Source organism: Schistocerca gregaria, unplaced genomic scaffold, assembly GCF_023897955.1.
Source record: "Schistocerca gregaria isolate iqSchGreg1 unplaced genomic scaffold, iqSchGreg1.2 ptg000584l, whole genome shotgun sequence".
Lineage (NCBI taxonomy): Eukaryota > Metazoa > Arthropoda > Insecta > Orthoptera > Acrididae > Schistocerca > Schistocerca gregaria.
In genome coordinates this window covers 72,810-83,792 of record NW_026061974.1, presented here as the reverse complement: position 1 = coordinate 83,792, position 10,983 = coordinate 72,810, and positions in this window count along the sequence as shown.

The following is a 10,983-nucleotide window of genomic DNA, read 5'->3' as shown; positions in this document are numbered from 1 at the left end:
TTGGCAAATAGCTGGATCTCGAATTGATCGTTTCGGTGTATTCGAGTGTGGAGTGGTCGACGTGCCGGTTCGAAGTTGGCAAGTAGCAGGATTTCGAATCGATGGTTTCGGCGTATTCGAGTGTGGAGTGGTCGACATGCCGGTTCGAAGTTGGCAAATAGCTGGATTTCGAATTGATCGTTTCGGTGTATTCGAGTGTGGAGTGGTCGACGTGCCGGTTCGAAGTTGGCAAGTAGCAGGATTTCGAATCGATGGTTTCGGCGTATTCGAGTGTGGAGTGGTCGACGTGCCGGTTCGAAGTTGGCAAGTAGCAGGATTTCGAATCGATGGTTTCGGCGTATTCGAATGTGGAGTGGTTGACAGGCCGGTTCGAAGTTGGCAAATAGCTGGATCTCGAATTGATCGTTTCGGTGTATTCGAGTGTGGAGTGGTCGATGTGTCGGTTCGAAGTTGGCAAGTAGCAGGATTTCGAATCGATGGTTTCGGCGTATTCGAGTGTGGAGTGGTTGACGTGCCGGTTCGAAGTCGGCAAGTAGCAGGATTTCGAATCGATGGTTTCGGCGTATTCGAGTGTAGAATGGTTGACATATTGAAAGCTGGTGGAGTGCTGAGTCAAATCGGAGTTTGGTGAATATGTCGCGTCGACCGGTTTTGGATGTTCAGCTATCGGGGGGTCTTGAACGTCGTGACGTGAACTGCCCTCGGTGGGGAAATAGTGAAGCGGTGTCTTCGTATCTTCAGCGCAAAACTGAGACCAGTGGGATCTTGAGCTGTGGTTTTTTGTCGCATTGTACTCGTTTTGGTGGTGGCGAGGGCTCGCGAGGTAGCCCTCGGAATAGTGAACGACGGGCCGATTTGGAATTTTGATGCACGAATGCGGAGGACGTTGTACCAAACTGTTTTTTCTAGAAAGTAAGTTTTGGTCAAAGTTGGAGCGACTCCGTGGCCGACTGTCGCCTTCCGCGACATCCGCGCTCTCTTCCACTTGTTCGTGGTAATCCAGGGAGTACGAAAGGAGAAACGGGTCCGACGTTGACTTGGGTTGGTCGCCGGCCGCCGGCTCCGCGTGTCGACCGTCGCGTTTTGGTGGCACATTTGACCGTTGTAGTGACGGTTCGCCGGGATTTTGAGCAGGTTTTGGCGAATGGTTTGTGTCGAGCAAGGAGCAGCTTGAATTCACCTTGTATTGTTTGCTGGACGCAGTTTCGGGGCGTTGACCGGCGGGAAGTGTACCGTGCAAATTCGGTTCGAAGTTGGGCCAGATTTCTGTTTGGAGAGCCGACTCTGAACCGTTGTCGAGGCTGGGGGCGTCTCCGTCCAGCCCGCGCGTTCTCCGCACGACTGGCAAGCGGCCGACGCTCAGATGGGCCGCATGCGAGGCAGACTGGACGGCAATATCTTCGTAGCTGTAGCTGTCATCTTGATGCAAACCCAGACCGAGGACTTCGTAGTCGGAGCTTTGATCGCGCCTTTCTTCCCAACCGTCGTGCAGGGCTTCTGACACGCAGCCTTGCCGTCCGTCTGGTGCGGACTCAGAAGCTGGCGATGCGGGAACGCCCTCCTCATAGATCGACGCGGAAACGCTCTCCTCATAGTACTGGTCCTGCTGGTCCGTCGCTTCCGGGGTCGAATCCAGCAGGTGGCGATCGCTCCCCAGACGGCGTCGGTTCGTGCCGACGCTCCTGTAAGTAGTGTCCTGCCAGTCCGCTCTTTGCGGATATTGAAGTGATTCCAGGCGCTCGGGAGACGGCGCCGGAGGGGCAGATAGGGTGCTCAGCACGTCGGGGTCGTCTCTGGGCGACTCTCTACTGGGGGGAAAGGCGTAGTAGCTCTGAGACTGGTCGGAATCAAAATGGGGCGAATGGGAGGTAAGGAACGAGTTGGAAGCGCGCTGGTCGCGGGTCGCTTTTATGGGGAAAATTGAATGAGCGAAGGAGTTGGGCGTGTCACCTGCTTGGCGGGTCACTTGCTCAAGCTTTTGGGAGAAACGTGGACTGACGTAGACTTGCGGTTTATAAGGACCATCCGAAGAACTGCGCGCGTGACAACTCACATCTGGGACGATGAGCGAAGACTTTTGAGAATCTGTTCCACATTCGGTCGAAAGTAAGTTCGTGTCAAGTTTTTTTTCCAGATTTTTTTGGTCCCATTTTTCATCGATTTTATTTTTATCTGTAAGTATGGCGTCCCACCGCGCGGTCTTTTCCTCCGTCTTGAGGACGTGGTCCAGCGCATCGAGCCCTTGGATGTCCCTCCTGAACCAGTTGGCGCCATTTTCTAGAAGGAGCAGCATGGTCAGGCTGTTTTCGTTTTCGGCCGCTACGTGCAGCATGGTCTTTCCCTCGTCATCGCAGACGGTGTCCGGAGGGACGCCGCAGAGGATGATGTGGGCGATTTGCTGGATTTTTTGGGGTTGAGAGGCGAGTAGGCCCAGCTTTCTTCGGTCTTCTTCGTCGAGATGCAGTTTTTTGGAGATTTGTTTTTGGTCTTCTTTCATGAATTCTCTCGAGACGTGCTTGGCTTGGATGAATTGCTTTCTTCTTCTGTTTTGGGCGAGGTAGTGGGCGCTGCTCATACAGGAGCTGGCGTCCGGGCGGGGTTCCGAGTGGACGAGGTTTTTTTGAGTCCATTCCGGGAGCAGGGAGAGTTTTTGGTCCAGAGTCCGGCGAGCCGACTCTTCCGAGTTCTGACAGAGGATCTTCGCTTCGAATATTTGGTTGAAGAATTTGTTGCCGAGGACTTGGACCAGGGCGACCTGGATGGAGTCCCAGGGGAGCTCTCCGGCGATTGGTCTCGTCTTGCTGGCTTTCGTACCCAGTTCTTTGTGTATTCGGTTGCAGGGCGTGCAGATTAATATGCCGAGGCGGGTGGAGGCGTGCAGGGGGTATTGGGCGCCGCAGTCGGCGCAGAATTGGTTTTCCGGGATGGAATAGAGTTTTTTTAGGCGGTGATTGCTCGAGACGCTCCAGTCTACGCGGAGTTTGTTCAGGTGTAGAGCATTCTCTATCGAGTGCAGCTGAGACGGGGAGAGGTACTTGGAGAGAGAGGGACAGCCGTGGAAGAGCTGAAGGGTGGAGGCGTCGTTTTTTTTGAGGAGTTCTTCCCAGAATTGAATGGCGTGGTTTTGGTTGTGGGTGTAGACGAGAGAGGCGCAGGGGGTGTTGGATAGTTTGCTGAGCCACTGTTTGACGATGGATTCGTCGTTAAATTTGATATGGTAGGTCGTTTCGTCGTGCTTGACGAAGGTCAGGACGGGCACTTTTTGGCGTTTCCTGGTGACCTTCGTCGATTTCAGGTCGATCATGTCGACTAGGTGGTAGTCCATGTGGCTGTTGTCGGAGTGAGAGGGGCAAAGGGCGTTTAGAGCGGCTTTTAGGTGGTGTTTGGTTTGGGGTTTGAGAATTAGGAGTTGTTGTTCGCAGAGGCGCAGATAGTGTTTTTTCCCGTTTATGAGGGCGAATCCTTCGAAGAGAGAGTCCAGGTTTCGCCAGGTGGAGAGAGGGTCTGAGCTCGAGTGTTTGGAGGAGGGCGGGGACTGGTCGAGGAAGGGCTGGTGGGAGTTACTGGGGGTGGTTTCAAGGTCGACGAGGTTGAGAGAGCCGAGTTCGGGGGGTTGGGTTAGACGTTTTTCGCGGTGCGCGGGCGCGTTGGAGAGGATGAGGGTTTGGACGAGCTTGTTCAGAGTTGGTTTGAGTTGAGAGCCGGTTTTGGTGGAAATTTCGAAGTAGGGACATTGAAGGAAGTCGGCCAGGAGTTTGGATTCGAGTCTGTCGAAGCATTTGGCTTGGGACAGGTCGGAATGGGTGCCTATCAGCGCGGAGAAGGTTGGGGTGAATTTGGGGCCGGAGGCGGATTGGATTTTCTCGATCCAGGACTGGAGAGCGTCGAAGGTCCAGACTTCGCAGAGGTTGAAGAACAGGACGAAGGAGTGGCTGAAGGGCGAGTATGCGGAGGGTTGGATGAGTTTGCCGCTCGTGTCCATGAGTTCGAGGTTGATTTGAGGGGAAGCGGTTTCGCAGGAGAGAGAGATGAGGTGGTTGGCGCTTTCTGCAGCCGAGAGCGTGGAGTCGGCGCTGTGGTGCGGTTGGCGAGGGATGGAGAGGGACTTGCGGAGGCTGGAGTCCGAGGAGATGGAGTCCTCTATGGCCAAGAGCGCGGTCGAAGACGGCTTCATCGCGAGGGAGAATTGGTCGCACAGGTCGGCCGCGTGGAGGTCCTTCAGGGCGTAGGCGTAGACGGGGTTGGCGCGGGGGGACGGCGGGCCGCGAGAGGAGCGCTCTTGGAGGTAGCTGCAAAAGGCGGTCTTGCCGGAGCGGCTGCACCCGACCAGAACCTTCGAGAGAGGGGTGAGTGTCGAGGGGTCGGAGGGATTGAGCCGTTACGGTTAAGGCGCGTGAAAAAGGGGTGGAAAAAAAAAAACCCCAAAAATAGGGGCACCTGGCGGGTTCTGACGGCTAGGTGGGGCGGAGGTGCGTTTTATTCGAGCGGAGAATTGGGCAAAATGGGAGTTGGGGGGGGGGGACGCGAAGGCGGACAGAGATCATACGGCTCTGAGCGATTCAACGGACAAATGGGGGAGGAGGGCGGTTCAGCGAAGAATGCGGCGAGAGAGGGGGAAAAAAAAAAAAAAGGCGGCTGAGAGGGGGGGGGCGCGGGTGTGTGCGCGCGTGTGTGTACAATGGGGGGGTTAGAGGTGGGGGGGGTTTTGCTCGTTGGAGAGGTTTTTGTTCCACTGAGACCAGTGAAAGTGAATGAATTGAGAGACTTGGAGGGCGCGGTGGTCGGAGGGGCAGTGGAGTCGGTACAGGTAGTTGGTGTTGTGGTGGAGGCATTGGATGGCGACGAGGAAGGGGGGGGTGGAGCTGGAGTCTTTGAAGGTGGAGATGGTTTCCAGGTGCTTGTACTTGACGGTCCAGATGAAGCGGGTTTTGACGAGTTTTGGGTCGGGGCGTTCGGAGCGGTGAATGAGGAAGAGGTGGCGGTTCGAGGCGACGAGGGTGAGGCCGAGGGAGCTGGGCAGGGAGTGGGGGGAGGGGGCGGTGGGGAGCAGGGAGAGAGGGGCGGGTTGGAGGTGGGGGGCGTGTGGGGGTTTCGTCGTAGAAGAGTTCGAGGTGGTCGGAGTGGGCGACGGGGGGGGAGTCGGCGGCGGAGGGAGAGGCGGGGTTGGCGCGGAGCGGGGGGGGGGTCTTGGAGGAGGTGTAGACGTTGATGTCGACGATGACGCGGCAGTTTGCGCGATGGAGGGCGTCGGCGTCGTCGGGGGGGAGGCGGCCGTTGGGCGCGTCGAGGTGGCGGGTGGCGACGAGCGAGGGCCGCGACCGGTCGCCGGAGTTGGCGCGCTCGGAAGGGCGGTGGTCGAGGCCGCGGGAGAGAGAGGAGGAGAACCTCGGAGGGGGAAAGCTGGCCTGGAAGACGAAGACGTCGGGAGGTGCGTTGGGCGGCCTTTCGTGCACGGATTCGACCGAGACGTATCCAAGGTATTGCTCGTCTCGTTGTTCGCTGGAGCACAGCACGTGGACGGCATTTTGGTAGATCGCGTCGATCGGGCTGTAGCGAGTGAGCGAGGCACTGGAGATGTACCTGGGCAGACGAGAGCGCGTGCAGAGACGCTTGTCGAGCGCGAGCTCGTTCTTGATGCCTTCGAAAGTCCTCTGAGCGAAGTCGAGGACGCCAACGAGGGGCTTCACAACGGCGCAGACGCAGCCCTTGCCGGCTCCCACGACGAGTCCGCGGACGCCCTCTCGGCGATACCCGCGGACCGGCTCCTTAAAGAAGCTCACCACACCGGAGTACCACGCGTCAATCAACTCCTGAAGCCCGCGCTCAAGGCCGAAGCGAACGCCCCGAGACTCGCGCTGGCGCCGAAAGATCCAACGCTCGTTTCGGTACTGTCGGTCGGCCACGGCTCGCGTCACGGCGTTCCCCATGCTGCCGGCCACCTGGCTGGCCGCGTTGAAAAAGGCGTACGCCGTGTTCCGCAAAAACGACTTGCCGCCCTCCAGCAGGCCTATCGCGAAGTCCTCGGGCGACACCGTCAGCCCCCTCGCGGGCTCGTACACCAGGTCCCTCACCGCCGCGCCGAGACTCGTCGCCAGCGACACCGGGCTGCCAAACGCCTCCGCACTCCCTATCAAAATGCTCAACTGCGACAACAACTGCGCTCTGTAGTGTCGCGCCACGCTGTCCAGCAACTCTCTCGGCGGCGCGAACAAGTGCTCCATCCACAGCCCCCTAAACCTCATCGGCGCGTCCGACACCGCCGGCAGCCACAAACTCCTCAGCCAAGACCTCATCGCCACCCTCGGCGCCGACAGGTCGCACGTCAGGTACGCCGGCAAACAAGGTGACGGCAAAAAAGAAAAAACCACGTCAATCCGGTCCAATCTCAAAAACTGGTAGTACCTGTACCCCCTCAGCTCCGCCGAACTCAAACCCCCCTCCAACCGCCCCTCTCCCCCCCCCAACCGACTCCAGTACACTCGCCCCACCCAATCCCTCCGCCCCCCCTCCCCCCCACCCTCCCACCACCACCACCTCCCTCCCCCTCCCCTCCCCCGCCCTCGCCGTCGCCACCTCCCACACCCGCTCCGCCCACCTCAGCAGCTCCATCGCTATCCTCTCGTCAATCGCCACCCTCACCCTCCCAACCCTCGCCGACGCGTACGGGTAGTACACGCTCCCACTCTTCGCCACCTTCCTCACCGCGCTCACCCCCAAAAACCGCCCCACCCCCTCCGCCGACCTCACCGCCACCGGAAACGGCGTGTTCAACAACTGGTTGTCCACCTGGCACGACCGAATGCCGCACCTCCAGTGCCACACCCTCCTCGACCTCTCCCCGTACACCTCCACCCCCTCGCTCGTCCAATACACCAACTCCATCAACGGCTCGTCCGACACCACCGACACCCCCACCCTCCTCAACCTCACTCTGTACCTCGCCCTCAAACCACCCCCTCCCAACCACCCCCACCCCGCCAAACGACTCACCGCCTCCTCTCCCCTCCAGTCCTCCTCCACCCTCCAAAACGCCCTCGGCACCATCCTCCTCCTCTCCAACCCCTCCAACCCCCACACCTTCCCGTACCCCTCGTAGTACACCGGACGCACCACCAACGCCCTCACCACCCCCTCACTCATCTTCACCCCCAAACTCACTATCAACACCGCCCGACCCCCCGACTCCCTCCCCCCAAACCCCAAAAACGACAACGACCACTCCCTCCCCTCCCCCCTCCCCCTCCCACTCCCTATCTGGAACCTCATCCAACACTCCTCCCCCACCTTCAACAAACTCACCGTCTTCTCCACCACCACCTGCCCCTCCCTCAAAAACTCCACCCTCACCTCCATGCTCTCGCTCGGCTCGTACCACCCCCACGTCTGCTCGCTGTGCGGCGCCACCACCTGCCCAAAGTCCATCTCCACCCCACCCCCCTGCCTCACCACCAACCTCGACCCCAACCGATTCTCGATCCGGCACAGCGGCCACGCGTGCGACTCCTCGTCCGAAAACGTCACCACCGTGCTCTCCGGCCACTCCTCGTCCACCCCAACCTGCACCCTCACGAAATGCAACCTCCCCGTCCTCGCCTCGAACAACCTCAACGTGAACCACCCCACCCTCTCTATCTCAAACGCCCCGCTCCACGTGCAACTCTCCACCTTCAAACTCACCCTCAACCGACGCTCACCCCTCGTCTCCGGCCAGTGCCACGCCGCCCTCTCCATCTGCAACACCGTGTACACCAACGGCACCCTCGTCTGACGCACGTACAAACACCTCCTGCTCTCGTTCCTCAAAAACACCCCAGGCGCAAACCTCACCTCCAACGTCCGGTTCCCAGCACTCGCCACCCTCCTCACCCTCATCGCCACGCACAACCCCCTCTGCGGCGCCACCGGCCTCCCCCTCCACTCGCTCCCACCCAACAACACCTCAAACCTCCTCTTCTCCTCAAACGGCCCCCTCAAACTCAACCTCTCGCTCCACCTCGACCCCCCAAACGACACGTACAAACACTCGCTCGACCTCCCCGCATACGGGTCGTACATCCACGGACCCCTCCCCTCGCACCAACTCTCCATGAACTCCGCGTACTCTCCGTCCCTCAAATCCCCCCCCCCCCCCCTCCGAACCTCCCCCCACCCATCCCACCTGATCTATCCCCTCCCCCCCCCCTCTCCCACGCCGCCCTCATCGCCAACCCCACGTCGTTCACCAACCAATACTTCACGTAAATCACCACCTCTCTACTCCCCCCCACCTCCCTGCACTCCAAATACACCCTCAAACTCCCCAACCACTCCTCGCACCAACCCTTCGGCCTCACCTCCACGCTCTCCCCCAACTCCACCTTCTCCCCCCCCCCCCTCTCCACGCACTTCCAATCACTCCACCTGTACTCCCTCGACACCTTCACCCTCAACCACACCCCCCCCCCCTCTCTCACGCTCACCAACTGCAAACTCCCCCCCCCCCCCCCTTATCCTGCTGCTCCCCCACCTCCCACTGCTCCCCCCTCTCCTTCCTCCACCTTATCCCCACCCCCCTCGGCAAACAATTCACCACCCTCACCACCGCCCTCATCCTCACCTCCACCCTCTCCATCCTCTCATCCCCCCCCCCCCCCACCTCCACCCTCCTCCTCTCCACCCTCAACACGCACGGATACACCCCTCTCCTCCCCCTCCTCCGTCCAACACCCCCACCTCCACCTCCCCCCCCTCCAACTCCACCCCCCCTCGCTCCACTCGTACCTCCTCGACACCCCCTCCCTCCCCCCCCACCAACCTCACGTGCACCCTCACCCCCTCGCTCGTGCAATACGCCAGCGGCAACACCCTCCCCCCCCCCCTCCCCAACCTCCCTATCGACGCTATCACCTCCCCCCCCCTCCTCACCCCCCTCATCGACCTTACGAACTCCCCTCCCCCCACTCCCCTCCACTCTCCTCCACACTGCTCCGACACCCCGCTCAACCTCCCCCCCCCCCCCCACCAACCTCCTCCTCAACCCCTCCGCCTCCCACCAACTCAACTTCACCCCCAACTCCAACTCCACCTCCGTCTCGTTCCAAAACTCTATCCACGACCTCAACTCCACCACCCCTCGCCCCCAAACTCCCATACTGCCTCACCAACAAGTAACTCCTCCTCTCTCCACTCAACCTCACCTCGTACGCCCTCCACCCCACCCTGTCTATCACCAGCGCCCCTCCTCCACTCCCACCCCCCCAACCTCACCTCCAACGCCATCAAACGCCTGTCCAACTCCCACCTCCCCCCCAACCACCCTCCACTCTCCCCTCCACCAACCTCACCACCCTCTCCTCCCCCGGCCCCAACTCGCAAAACCCCCCCCCCCCCCTCCAACTCGCACGACAACGCCCGGTACTCCACCTCATCCCCGTCGCGTTCCTCAAGTTCACGTGGTACCTCTCCATCCCCCTCGCAAACACCTCGTGCACCAAATACCTGTCCCACTCCAACAAATGCACCTCCTCAGGCTCGCTGTACGGAAACCTCGAATACACGTAGTTGTAACTCCTCACTCCCTCCCTCCCCAACCCCTCCCTCAACTCCCTCCACCTCCTCTCCCCCCCGCACTCCTCCTCCTCCCCCCCCCTCCTCCCCCCCCTCCTTCACGCTCCTCCACACCCTCCTCAACGTCTCCACCACCTTGCTCCTCACGTTCACGTCTATCCTCTCGTTCGACTCCACCACCACTCCCTCCTCCTCCTAGCACGTTCAACACACACTCCTCCACCCACGGCTCCCACACCCCCTCCTCCACGTCGTAGTACTCCGCCTCCACCTCCACCCTCGTGCTCAACTCCACCCCCCCCCTCCTCCCCCAACCCTTCGCGCACGCGTCCCTCAACCCAACCACCACTCGGCACAACGGCACCTCCCTAAACCCCTCAAACGAACCAAAATAAACCACCTGCGCCACCACCTCCAACGCCACCAACTTCTCACTCTCCCTCTTCTCTCCCTCCCCAACCCCTTCTCACCCCCCCCCCCTCCCTCTCTCCCCCCCCCTCCCCCTCCACGCTCTTCAACGACTCACCTATCAACTCCTCCACCTCCCCCTCGTCCGCCAACTCGCACCCCACCTCTTCTGACACCCCCGACACGTACGACTCCCCCAACTTCATCACCCTCCTCCCCCTCCTCCTCCCCCTCCTCCCCTCCCCCTCCTCCCCCCTCCCCCTCCACGCCTCCACCCTCCTCCCCCTCCTCCTCACCTCCTCCACCTCCCTCCACACCTCCCCCATCACCCTCATCACCTCCCTCGCGTCCCTCGCCGTCATGTTCACTCTCAACCTCTCCTCCACCCACACCTCCGTCACCCCCCTCCCCCCCCCTTCTCAACCTCCTCACCCTCACCTCCGCGCAACTCGCCACCACGTACAACAACCACCACCACGTCCCCACCACAAACCGCGCCCTCTTCATCTCCACCTTCACCTCCACCACCCCACCCCCAACTCTATCCCCACCTCCACGCTATCCGCACTCCCCACCAACATGCGCTCTCTCCCCCCCCTCAACCACCTCTCCCCCGGCGCGAACGGATCCCCCGAAAACAAAACGTGCACCGGCCTCATTCTCACCCTTATCACCGTCACGCCCCCCCCACCCCCTCCTCTCCCACCCTCCCCCGAAACACCCCCCCAACCGACTCACGAACTCCACTCCCTGCTCCAAAAACTTCACCAACAACTCCGCACTTCCCGACACGTACAAATCCTCCACCTCCACCTCGTACCAAACCCCCAACCCCATCCCCCCTCTCGTCCCACTCCTCACCTCCAAACTCAACTGCGCCTCCCCCCTCTCCATCGGGAACACAAACACCGGCATCGACAACCAAAAAACACCCCCTCTCTCCACTCTCCTCCTTCTCAACCCCACCCCCACTGTAATACCCCCTCACCCCCTCTCTCCCTCCTCCGCTCTCCCACCGGCTCCCCTCTC